We start from the raw sequence: 12005 nt of genomic DNA on the forward strand, positions 1-12005 counted from the left end.
TAGAAAAATGTACAACTCCAATTAAAATACAAAGACTGTCAGACTGGATTTTATTTTGTTTTTTGAGATGGAGTTTTGCTCTTGTCGCCCATGTGCAATGGCACGATCTTGGCTCACTGCAACCTCCACCTCCCAGGTTCAAACGATTCTCCTGCCTCAGCTTTCCTAGTAGCTAGGATTACAGGCCCCTGCCACCATGCCTGGCTAATTTTTTTGTAGTTTTAGTACAGACGGGATTTCACCATGTTGGCCAGGCTGGTCTCCTGACCTCAGGTGATCCACCTGCCTCAGCCTCCCAACGTGCTGGGATTATAGGCGTGAGCCATCGCGCCAGGCCCAGACTATATTTTAGTGCCCTTATATGCAGTTAAAAAAACTGGAAAACTATGTATAAAGAATATTAATAGTAGTTACCTGGAGGTAGTGGAATTCTAGGTGAGCATTATTTTGTTCTTTGTACTTTTTTCTATTTTGTTAAATATTTTTCAGAATGCTTGTATTACTTTATAATCAGCATTCAGTGGTTTTCTTGTGTTGCTTCTAATATTTATTCCATTTGATTTAATAATTTATTTTCTAGGAAAATAAATTTTTATTTATTTATTTTATTCTTTAGAAAAGTAATCAGAGCAGATCAGATAAATTATCTAAAATGTTTTAATCACATTGTAATTTAGAATCACAAAACGATTGGAAACAAGCAAGCAAGCTAGTAACTGAAAGCCCAAGATGTGTTAAATGGATTATTTTACATTTCTATGTTGGAACACTCAGTTATTAAAACAATACATGTGATAGAATATTTTTGATAAATAGCATATATTGGTGCAGATAAGTATGAGCTCAGTGAGCTTTGAAATAACTAAATATAGGTTAGATATATTTATGGAAAAAATCTTAAAGGAAGCATATGAAACTATTTTAAGTGGTTGTCTCAGGGTAGTGGGATTCCCCTACCTAAGCATGATTTCTGGGAGGGTTGAGATGGGGTCTCTCGTTCACCATTCTATTCCTAGGACCTGGGGGCTGCTCTAAGTATCTCTTGAATGAGTGAATGTATTACAGATGCTTTTGACTTTCCTGTATACTCCAAATTTTCTACCATAAACATGTTTGCTTTTATAATCACAATACATTTTAAAACTTTAAATGAGGAAATGGGTAAAGAAAAGGGAAAATATGGGAAAGTGGGAGGGTGCAAAAAAATGTATCCTCCTCTGAATTGACTCCACTCCCCTCCTCCTGATGGTGGCTGTGAGTGACAGGAGCCGGCTTTCTCCACGAGACCCTGTCTGCATCAGTCCGTCTCCCCAACCCCACCCCAGGCCTGCCACCACCTCTCTGTGCTGGCAAAGAATCTGCACTCAAGGAAATAATTATGAGGCCCATGGTGGCCTCGACACCTGCAAGACCAAAGCCTGTGACAAGCACAATGCTCCAAACCTGGCCCAGGGAAGCAGAATGGAACTGCCACAGTCCCCACCAAACCAGATCCACCCACTCCAGGAAATCGGCCTGGTGCCAGGGCGTTGCGCCTGGGGTGGCCTAACATTTCCGCCCAAACTTGGGCCAATTTGAGAAGGTGGAGGGTGAGGTGCTTGGGGAAGGAGTGTGTTCCTGTTGCTCGTTGCCATCACCACCTAGAGGAGGAGAATGGAGTCAATCCAAGGGAGGACAAACTTTTCTTTCTTTCTTTTCTTTTTTTCTTTTGGGGAAAACACAGGGGTCTGCACCTCCGGGGTGCAATGGTGAACTTCACCCTGGGAAAACTACCTCTGTGATCATGGTATCTCCTCTGCCAGGTAAGTATGAGCATAAACTTTCTGTACTCTTCCCATTTTCCCTTTTCTTTACACGTTTCCTTGTTTAAAGTTTTACAGTTCATTGTGATTGTAAAAATAAACATGTTTATGGTAGAAATTTTAGAATATACAGGAAAGTAGAAAGAAGAAAGTCAAAAGCACCTGTAATACATTCACTCATTCAGCAGACACTTAGAGCAGCCCCCAGGTCCTGGGAATAGAAGGGTGGACGAGAGGGTCACCCAGATTCTCCTCGTTATAATAATAGCAATAGCTACCCCTCTGGGTCCTTGTATGTGCCAGGTTTTTACTATGTGTTAAACAATTTTCATTTATTATCTCCCTTGATCTGTACAAAACCCATAAGAGGGAGGATTCATATTAAAATCTCTGTTTTACAGATGAGAAAACTGAGGCTTAGAACAGTGAAGGAGGTCACTGAAAGTCACACTGTGAGTTCAACTGCAAAGCTGTAAATGGAAAACCCCCTAAGGCCCTGCTCTTAGCTCCTCCTGGTTCCCTGTTGCAAAGAGGCATTCCCCAGGCAGCTGTGAGGTGGAAATCTCTGTCTTCAGCCTTGTGGCTGAGAAGTTTCCCAGAGAACAGAAGCTGGAGCCTTTGGAGACCCCACTCGGCTGAGGCCCCGGGACCACTAGGGGGCAGCAGAAGTCTGCTGCGCTGGCGGGAGGCTCTGTCCCCGGCTGACTGCAGGCTCCGGGCAGCTGTCCTGAGTTAAAACCTGAACCTCTGGTGGCCGAGAATAGCAAGGGGCTGTCATTCACGTGGGCATCTTCCTTCCCAGGGTTTCGAAAGTCCCTCACGTCATCCTTGTCGTTTCATAATCCTGCTCACGGAGCACTTTTTCCGTCTTCCTCAAACAGGTCCTATCTTGGCCCGGGAGAATGGGTTCAGGGACACAGGCTTCCTGCGGGCAGTGTGTTAGATGCTGGGCTGGTCACTGGGGCCACGGGGATTTAAAAAAAAATCCTCTAGAAAACCCAGGACTTGCTCCCCAGGGAGACTGGCACCTAAATAAGCAACCGAAGTACACGGTGCAAAGTGCAATAATAGACGGACATCCGAGATTCGGAGGCAGCACCAAGTGGGAGAAAGTGGGGCGGCATTAGAAGCCGGGGATTTGGCTTAGAGGTGGCCCAAGGTGTGCAGCTGTCTGCAAATGCCATCCTTCATGTGAGGTGAGGCACAGGAAGAGGCTGAGAAGTCCGGTCTAGAGGGATGTTGGGTAAATGGTCCCAGGTTGAAAAATATTAGATGCTGAAGTAATGTCAAATGTTCTCGAAACTGTGAGGTTTGCCTCTGAGTCCCAGGCAGGGTGTGGGCTGGGATAACTGAGGCAGGTCCAACCTGGGCTCAGGAAGACGGTGAGAGATGGTGGGGTTAAGAGGTCATTATGAGGTCCAGAGTCAAGGTCGGTGGCCTCAGGACCTGGCAAAGTCAGACGGCATGAGAGCCAGCTTTGCCTACCCACTCTGGGCTGGGCCCACAGCTGCCACGACCCTTTGTCCCCAAGAGTGACAGGAGAGCTTGCACCAGCTCCAATGCTTCCTTCTTTAAAGACATGGACTGAGGGTCTTAGGCTTATACCAGCCAGGATTATTCCAGTGGGATTCCAGCTCTCCTCCTAGCCTTGTTCTTCCTGCAAAAGTTTGAAGCGAGTCTGGCTGGGTGAGGTAACTCCTTGACAAACTGGACTCATTTTTGGCTGACAACCTGTGTGGTCCCTGAAGCTCTGTCCTCAGCCAAGATTGGCCCAGAGGGGAGTGGAGTTGGAAGGGGAAGGGCTGGCATGGCTGCGGTACTCCATTTGCCCCCAGCAGCCTGGTGGTCTTCACTTGTGCTTCACCCCACAGGCATTGTGGACATAGGTGTGTCACCAAAGGGCCATGAGGTTCCTGTGTCACGTGGGACACCCCTGCCTTGCCAATCTTTAATTTGTTATTATTATTATTTTTTTTCTGAGACGGAGTTGCACTCTTGTTGCCCAGGCTGGAGTGCAGTGGCGCAATCTTGGCTCACTGCAACCTCCACCTCCCGGGTTCAAGTGATTCTCCTGTCTCAGCCTCCTGAGTAGCTGGGATTACAGGTGCCCGCCACCACGCCTGGCTAATTTTTGTATTTTTAGTGGAGATGGGGTTTCACCATGTTGGCCAGGCTGGTCTCAAACTCCTGACCTCAGGTGATCTGCCCACCTCGGCCTCCCAAAGTGCTCGGATTACAGGCGTGAGCCACTGCACCCGGCCATTAATTTTTTTCCCCAGGCAATCTCCCTCTGGGTAGGTGTATCCCAGGTGGTGGTGTCAGGCAGCCATCCTTGGACTTCTTCCCCGCAGCATGGCCAAGGGCAAGGGAGAGGGAAGGGACTCAAGCCAGGGTGTGACATGCTGTGGCCCACATAGGGAAACATTGCTTTTTCACCTGTCTTTCATTTTCTTAAAAGTTCACAGGCCTTTCACCTTCTGCTTTTTAGTGCCTCCTGGCAAGTTTTATCATTAAAAACTCTCTTTTAAATGACTTACATTTCCATTTAAAGCGATTTGTGTGATTGGTTTATTTGCTTAGTCCCAAAGTGCTGTCACTGCAACAGCACCATGGATTTAAGGATATATAACTTTTTCTTTTTTTGAGAAGCAAAAAACATGACCACATTAGATGTCAAAGTGTTAAAATTAGATGTTGAAAGTTAAGATATGGGGAAAATGCAGACCTTAGAACAAGGGAAATTCTTGTTGGTAATTTTCATCCTCCCAAAAAACTTCAGAATAAAATTGGTTCTCCCTGAAGATGTGTGACATTTGTCCTTGGCTTCATGTCCCTATCCTGCAGTGTTGGGGAGCACAGGGTGAGGTCACGCTTATTGTGAGCTGGCCCTGGGTTTTCCCAGAGAAAATTATTTCTGGTTACCCAGAATGTTCAGGGGCTAGAGTTCCAGTTAATTGAACCATTCTGGGTCAACAGCCACTCTTGATAGATTTGAATTTTCAACATTTGGAGTTAGAAATCTTTCTTAAAAATGTAATCTCATCAACAAGCATTCAGTGAGTACCGAATATGGACCTGTTTCTCTACTTTTATGTTGTTGTCTCCAGAACATTCAGGGATCCTCATTCCAACAGTTGACAATTTCATGGAGTTCCTCAAGGCCTTTGTAACTGATGCCAGTTTTCTAGAACTGGAAATGAAAGAAGGGAGAGATGGGGCTGCATGAGACGATTCTGTGGGCGTGCTGTATTGTTTGGCCAAGCACTTTGTCATCTGTCATCTCATTTGTTTCTTACAACAACGCTGTGAATGCTATTACCAGGCTCTGACAGGTGAAGCAGCTTGCACCTTGCCTGGCACCATGTGTCTGGGTGGGTGCAGAAAGGAATTTCCTCCAGGCTCCCAGGCCTCCCTCTTCCTCATTAGGCTTCTTGGGTGGCGGGAACATCTGGGCAGCTTTGGTTTCATTGGTTTGTTCCAACAAAACTCGATTGCTTTTTTTTTTGCAACTTTTCCCCCACACTGAAGACCAACCACCAAATAACTCCAAGACACAGAAGAGAGAGCGGGAGAGACCTCTGTGACTTGGGGTTGCATGTGGGCCTATGATAAAGGCCTATGGACGTACATTCAACCAATAACAATCAAACAGTTATTATTTGGCCCTGGCCAAATAGTTATGACTAATATTTGTTTGAGCCCCAGCTGTGTGCTCAGCACTGGGCAAAGATGTGACCATGTGTCTTGGTCTGCTCAGCCTGAGCTCTGCCAGGTCTCCTCGGCCTGCCCTGAGGTCCTCCTGGTCAGGGAGCTGGATGCGTGGGCTGTGAGGCCATCCGCTAGCACAGTAGTGTGAGCTCGGTGGGGTGGTAGGGTCACTGGAACCCCAGGAGGGCACTGATAAATCGGCTTGGGGAGAGAGAGGGGCCCCCGGAGAGGACATTTCACAGAGAAGGTGATATTTTAGTGACTCTCTGAAGAGTGAAAGGAATTCTCCAGGTGGACAGAGGGTGTTCCTGGCAGAGCAAAACTCAAAGAACATAGAGAATGGGATGGGGCATGAAATTACATATGTGTGCGTGTGTGCATGAGAGAGAGAGAGAGAGAGAGAGGTACACTCCTATTTGCATTCATTTCTCTCTCCATGGTTTCCGGCTTCCCCCTCAGCATGCTTCCCCAGCACTCCTGGCCTAGCCCTGGGCTTGGCAGGCCTCTCCTGCTCCCTCTGGGCTCAGAGTTTCTGCCCTTCCACCCCACAAGTGCTTCTCTGTTCCCTCAGCCTCTACTGGCTTTCAGTTTGTCCTTTGAAAAAAAGCCGCCTTTGAATTTGTTCTTCCGAAGCCTGCCCTATGCTCGGCCTCCAGAAGGACGGACACTCGATCCCATCCATGGCTGGCCACAGGGCGCGGCCTTCGGAGCAGCTGCAAGGATAGTGTTGACTCCAGATGGAAAGCGTCTGGAGAATTCTGACCTGACATCACACCACCATGAACTGCACAGGCAGTCAGTGATCTGGGGGTGCCCAGGTGAAGCTGCTCCCAGCCTGGCTTCTTGTCAAAAACTGGCTTTGAGTTGGAGTCCAGAACAAAAGGGTGGCTCAGGGAGAGGCCAGCTTCTCTGAGAGCAGCCTGGAGGCAAACGGGTGTCCTTCATGCATTCCCTGTGGTTTGAATCCAGTGGAGGCCCTGCACTCATGGTACTGGCTGCAAGCGGGGCCCAGTATTGGCCTCTCTTAACTCTCCTGCCCACCCTGGGGTCTTGGCCATCTCTCCTCTCCCTGCTGGGCCTCCACTCCCAAAGGTTCTAAATCCCTGCATGTGGCCTCATGCAGCTCAGCCCTTCTGCCCTGCTGAGCCCTGCTTAGCCAGGTGAAGAGCTGGGGTTATCCCAGCCACATGCAGGAGGATGAAAGGGGAGCGCCCGGCCACAGCTGACACCGGCACCCTGGGCCCCATCCCAGGACTTGTCTTCAAGGCACCATCTGTCGCCTGTGTGGGCTAAGCAGGGACAGAGGGCTGGCATGGGGGCCCAGAGGGCAGGGATGGGAGGGGAAGTCACAGAGGCCTGCACAGTGGTTTTCATGAAGTTTCTGTGGCGAGTGAATCTTCTTCGGCTTCTCTTCTCCTGCCACCATCACCCACCCCAGGCAAAGTCTGTATCTGAGGCTGAAGAATAAAGAGTTAGACATGGCCAGCTCCTAGCAGGCTGGCGTCAGCTTCCTGACATCTAAGAGCATCCCTTTCTGGGGAAGCCAGAGGGCACAGCCAGATGGTCTGCAGCCCAGGCAAGCGTCCAGTTCCAGGCACCACAGCGGTCACTGCAGAATCATGAGACAGGAGCTGGACACTGGGCATTGGGCCACAGGACAGGCTGCCTGAGGTTGGTGCCCTGCTGGCTCTCTGCCTCCTCCCTGGGTGCAGGCTATCCTGAGAGCACAGAGGTGGACACGGCAGGAGGCTCCCCTGGGTGGGAGCAAATCCCCAGCAAGCCAGGGCCTTTGGGACAGGGACACATTCACAGGGATCAGGGAGCAGGAAGGCTCTCCGTACCCTTGGTGTCTGTGCCCATCACCTGCCATTTTGGAAGAAGCTAGTGGGTTGGAGAGAAGAGAGGAGGGGAAGGCGAGCGGCTTTGGGGATTGGGAGAAAAAAGGAGTGGGAGGAAGGAGGAAAAGGAGAAAAGAGAACAATATAAAGAAGAGAGAGGAGGAGAAAGAAAGGAGGAGAGGGGAGAGAAAGCTCTGGGCTACAGGTAACACAGACCCCAACATAACAGTGGCTCAAACAAACAAGATGGAAGTTTCACTTAGATAACAATCAGAAGTAGGAGGTCCAGGGCTGTCGTGGGAGCCCAGGAGCCTTCTCTTTCCATTATTTTCAGGGTGTCATCCTCATCCTCGTGAACAAACATGCCCACCCCCAAACACAACAGTCTATTTCAAGCAGCAGGGTAGAGGAAGGGTACTGTACCCCACTTTATGGCCCAGCGCAGGAGCGGACACACTCGTCCCCCTGCCTCCCAATGGCCAGAAGACACTTCCCACAGCTGTCCCCAACTGCAGGGGAGGCTGGGAAATGCAGTCTCGGTTTTGAGCATCCATGTGTGCAGAATAGCAGTCTCAATGCAAAAGGAGACAATGGATACTGGGGCCGAGGAAAGTAGACAGGAAGAGAAGTTCTTGGAAGGAGAAGAGGGAACAGGAAGAGAAACGGGGTAGGCTCTCTGGAGCAGTTAGCGCCCTTGCCAGACCTGACCCCTGGCATCCCTGGTCCCCACCCCTGGGTGACTGGGTCTGAGGGGTCTATCATAAACAAGTTTCTTGAGGGCCGAAAGCCCTTCCCTTTCCCCAGAGATCAATGAACTTGCCACTCACTGGGTCCCAGACCTAAAGTGGCTCTGGATTCCTTGGTGAAGGTCTCTGGAAAAAGATCTGCATCTAACAAAAGGAAAGAAGACAAAGTGCAGGGTTCTACTTTCCTACTTAGCCAAGAAGAGGCTCCAGACAGCCTTGTGATCCTGAAGAAGGACATGATAAGTCATATTGAGTCATATTCTCACAGGATGCCAGGAAGGAACTTGTCTGGTTTTCTTCAAGGTATATGAAGGAACATAAAACCATCTTGATATGTGGGACTATCTCACATATCGATTAGCTTGCACTGGGCCACCCATAACTGAAAAGCCATTAGAATGTCAGTAAGAGTATTTGTTATCGCTCAAAACAAGAAGTCCAGAGGAGGGCAGTTCCAGGGTCAGTTAACCCAACAGCTCCACGATGTCTGGGCTCTGGCTCCATCTCCTAGAAATTCTTATAGTTTTTCCTTTGCGTGGTCATGTGGCAGCCTGACCTACAAGCATTATGTCCTTCTAAAACTGCTTTCAAAGGAAGTATTCTTCCCACCACTGTCATTTAATCCAGAAGGAAAACCTTTTCCGGAACCTCTCCATCAGAACTCTCCTTATCTTGGCCAAACTATGTCACAATTGCTGGCAAGAGCAAACGAGATTACCCCTTCCCATGGGAGGGATCATTTAGGACAATCCTGATTCATGATGGGGGAGCCACCTTCTCTGAGCATACTGCAGCTGGATCCTGAACAAAGACAAATTCTGTTACCAAAATCATAGGAAGCAATGAGTGTTGGTTTGGCCAAGAGCAGACATTAACAATCAATCTTAACTCTCTCAGACAGTCATTACCAATCAAGCAAAGTTGGCACATGAGATAAAGCATATGTATTATCTCAGTCTTAGATAATGGGAAGTAAGGAAGCCGTAATTCAAGCATCTTTAGTGACCCAGTTATCTTGTCATTGTTTCAAGGAGTGCCTTTAAATTTGTCTACAGACAGGGTGCAGTGACTCACACCTGTAATCCCAACACTTTGGGAGGCTGAGGCAGGAGGATCACTTGAGGCCAAGAGTTTGAGATCAGCTTGGATAACACAGCAAGACACTATCTCTACAAAAAAAAAAAAAATTAAAAAAAATAGCTGGGCATGGTGGTGTATGCCTGTGGTCCCTGCTACTTGGGAGGCTGAGGTGGGGGGATCACTTGAGCCCAGGAGTTTGAGGCTGCAGTGAGCTATGATCATGCCACTGTACTCTAGTTTGGGCAACAGAACAAGACTCTGTCTCTATAAACAAAAAATAAATAACACTTTTAAAAATTAAAAGAAAAAGTCCACAAATTATTTGGCATTCCCTCCTACAAAAGGTGGCAGCTAATTTCCCTCCTCTTGAATATGGACTGGACTAGTGACTCATTTCAAAGGAATAGAAAGTAGCAGAATGATGCTGTATGAATTTTGAGACTGTGTCCTAAAAGGCGGGGTAGCTTTCACCCTGCTCTTTCTTAGACCACTTGCTATGAGGGAGGCCAGCCACCATGCCATGAGGAAGCTCCAGCAGTCCTATGAAGAGACCACATGAGGAGGAACTGAGATCTCAGTTTCTGCCAACAGCCACATGAAGGAGCCATTTGGAAGTGGATTTCCAGCCCCAGGCAAGCCTTCTGATGACTACAGCATTGGCTGACATCTTGACTGCAACCCCATGAGACACCCTGTGCCAGAACCCCCAGTTAAACCACTTGCAAATTCCCTTCCCACAGAAACTGTAAGATGATAAATGTTTGTTGTTTGGAGCCACCAAGTTCTGGGGTAATTTATTGTGCCGCCAGGGCTCACACTGTCACTAGGGTGAGGCAAATGTCATGTCTAAATGAGCACAACATTTAAGGAGATGCTCCCTTTCAGGGCTATGACAGTTCAGGGTCCACACATGACCCTGAGAGGGAGTATCTTCTTAAATTCTGTGCCCTAGGCTCCTCGCTTGCCTCACCCCCACCCCAACCCTGTGTCTAGCAGCACATATACCTCCATGGCCCTTTTTCCTCTTCCCAACATTCTCCAACTTGTGTTGGGAATCCATGCAGTTCATTTTTTTCCTCTCTCTCCTCTTGAGACAGTCTTGCTCTGCTGTCCAGGCCAGAGTGCAGTGGTGCAATTACGGCTCAGTGTAGCCTTGACCTCCTGAGCTCAAGTGATCCTCCCACCTCAGCCTCCTGAGTAGCTGGGACTACAGGCGTGTGCCACCATGCCCAGCTATTTTATTTTACTTTATTTTATTTTGTTTTTTGTAGAGACAGCATCTTGCTATGTTGCCCAGGCTGGTTTTGAACCCCCGGGCTGGAGCAATCCTCCTGGCTCCCAAGGTGCTGGGATTACAGGCGTGAACCACAGCGCCCGGCTTTCATGCAGTTCGGAAGAAATTGGCTTCAGAACTGCATGGTTCTGGTTCCAAGGTGGAGCATGTGACTAGGCCAGTCAGCACATTCCATTACCCTTTGGTCACAGTGATTGGATCAGTGTGGCATGTGGCCCAGTCCTGTCCAATCAGAGTAGGTGGTGTCGGGCTTTATTGCTAGCAACATGGGGGACAAATATGAACCCACTTTTCTGATGTTAGCAAGATAAGTGAAACTGTGCAGACTTCTGGCAGCCTTTCTGAGACCTGAGCCAGTTTGGGGATAAAACTGATGTCAGGAAACAGAGAAACTGGGTCCTTGGTGACATTGTTCAGCTGTCCTTGGTGACATTGTTCAGCTGTTAGATTAACCTGAAGCCAGCCTCATCTCTGGACTTTTCAGCCCAGCAAGCTAAAAATTTCCCTTTTAAAATTGAAACCAGTGTGAGTCTGGTTTTCTGTTACAGGCAAAGGAAAGCACAAATGTGATGTTAAACACACGGAGGAGACCCCACATCAGTCACTCCCGCAGATGCTGCCAAGGATCCAGCTGCTGCACACTGTGCCGAGTGCATATCCAGATGTTCTGTCAAAGTGCTCTTGTTTCAGCCAGATGTTTAGTATCTTGTAGATGGAAGGTTAACTTGATTTAGTGCTTAAACGCAAACATCCTTCCCTCTCTCACACCCATTCCCTAGGCCTGGTATCTGCCCACTCATAGCCCCTGCCATGTGGCTGTGCCCCCACCACATCCTGGGGCAGGCACTGTGTTTTGTATCTTGTAATAGCACCACCGTCGCTTGTCCTCGTCCTTTCTAGCCATTTGGGCCAGGGATTGGGATCGAGACCAGAGAGCCAGTTATTGCCGCACAGCCAGCAATAACTGATGTGCAGCTTGGCATGAAGAGATGCGCTGGGGCAGTCAGAGTCTTTCTTTGTCTCTCCGAAGTAAGAGATCCTGAAGAATGACAGTTACAGGTAAAGCCACAAAGCAGAGATGGGCCCTAGAAGAATGTCAGGCAAGTGGAAGTGACGTGAAAGCGGAGATGAGGAGCTACAAGGCTCCAAGGAAAGAAGAGCTATCCTAGAGTCAGGGGAAAGGATGAGAAGAGGATGGAGCAGATTCACAGAGGGAAGTAGACGGCGTGAGACAGGGGATAAGCCACTGAGAAGCAGATAGAGAGCAATCAGACAGGGCGTGCTAGGTTCTGCTGTGGAAACAACCCCAAATCTCAGGGGCTAAGCCCAACAAGAATTTCTTCTTGACCACACATGACCTGTCCATCACAAGTGAGCAGGGAAGCCTCTGTGCACCACAGTCACACGGGAATGCAGGCTAAGGCAGGGGAAGGAAGTTTGACGAATTGTACATTGGCCCTTAAGGCTTCTATCTAGAGTGACACACGCCCCTTCTGCTGACAATTCATTGACTAAAGCAAACCTCATGGCTGTGCCT

General features: G+C 48.6%; 1 non-coding gene across 1 annotated transcript; it reads right to left on the reverse strand.

Moving 5' to 3' along the window:
- Nucleotides 1-1652: 1652 nt before the first annotated feature.
- On the reverse strand, nucleotides 1653-1810 carry LOC112605508. The gene has a single exon (XR_003115490.1). It is a non-coding gene; the product is annotated as a U1 spliceosomal RNA (small nuclear RNA).
- Between the last annotated feature and the right edge of the window lie 10195 nt (nucleotides 1811-12005).

This window comes from Theropithecus gelada, chromosome 13 (assembly GCF_003255815.1).
Source record: "Theropithecus gelada isolate Dixy chromosome 13, Tgel_1.0, whole genome shotgun sequence".
NCBI lineage: Eukaryota > Metazoa > Chordata > Mammalia > Primates > Cercopithecidae > Theropithecus > Theropithecus gelada.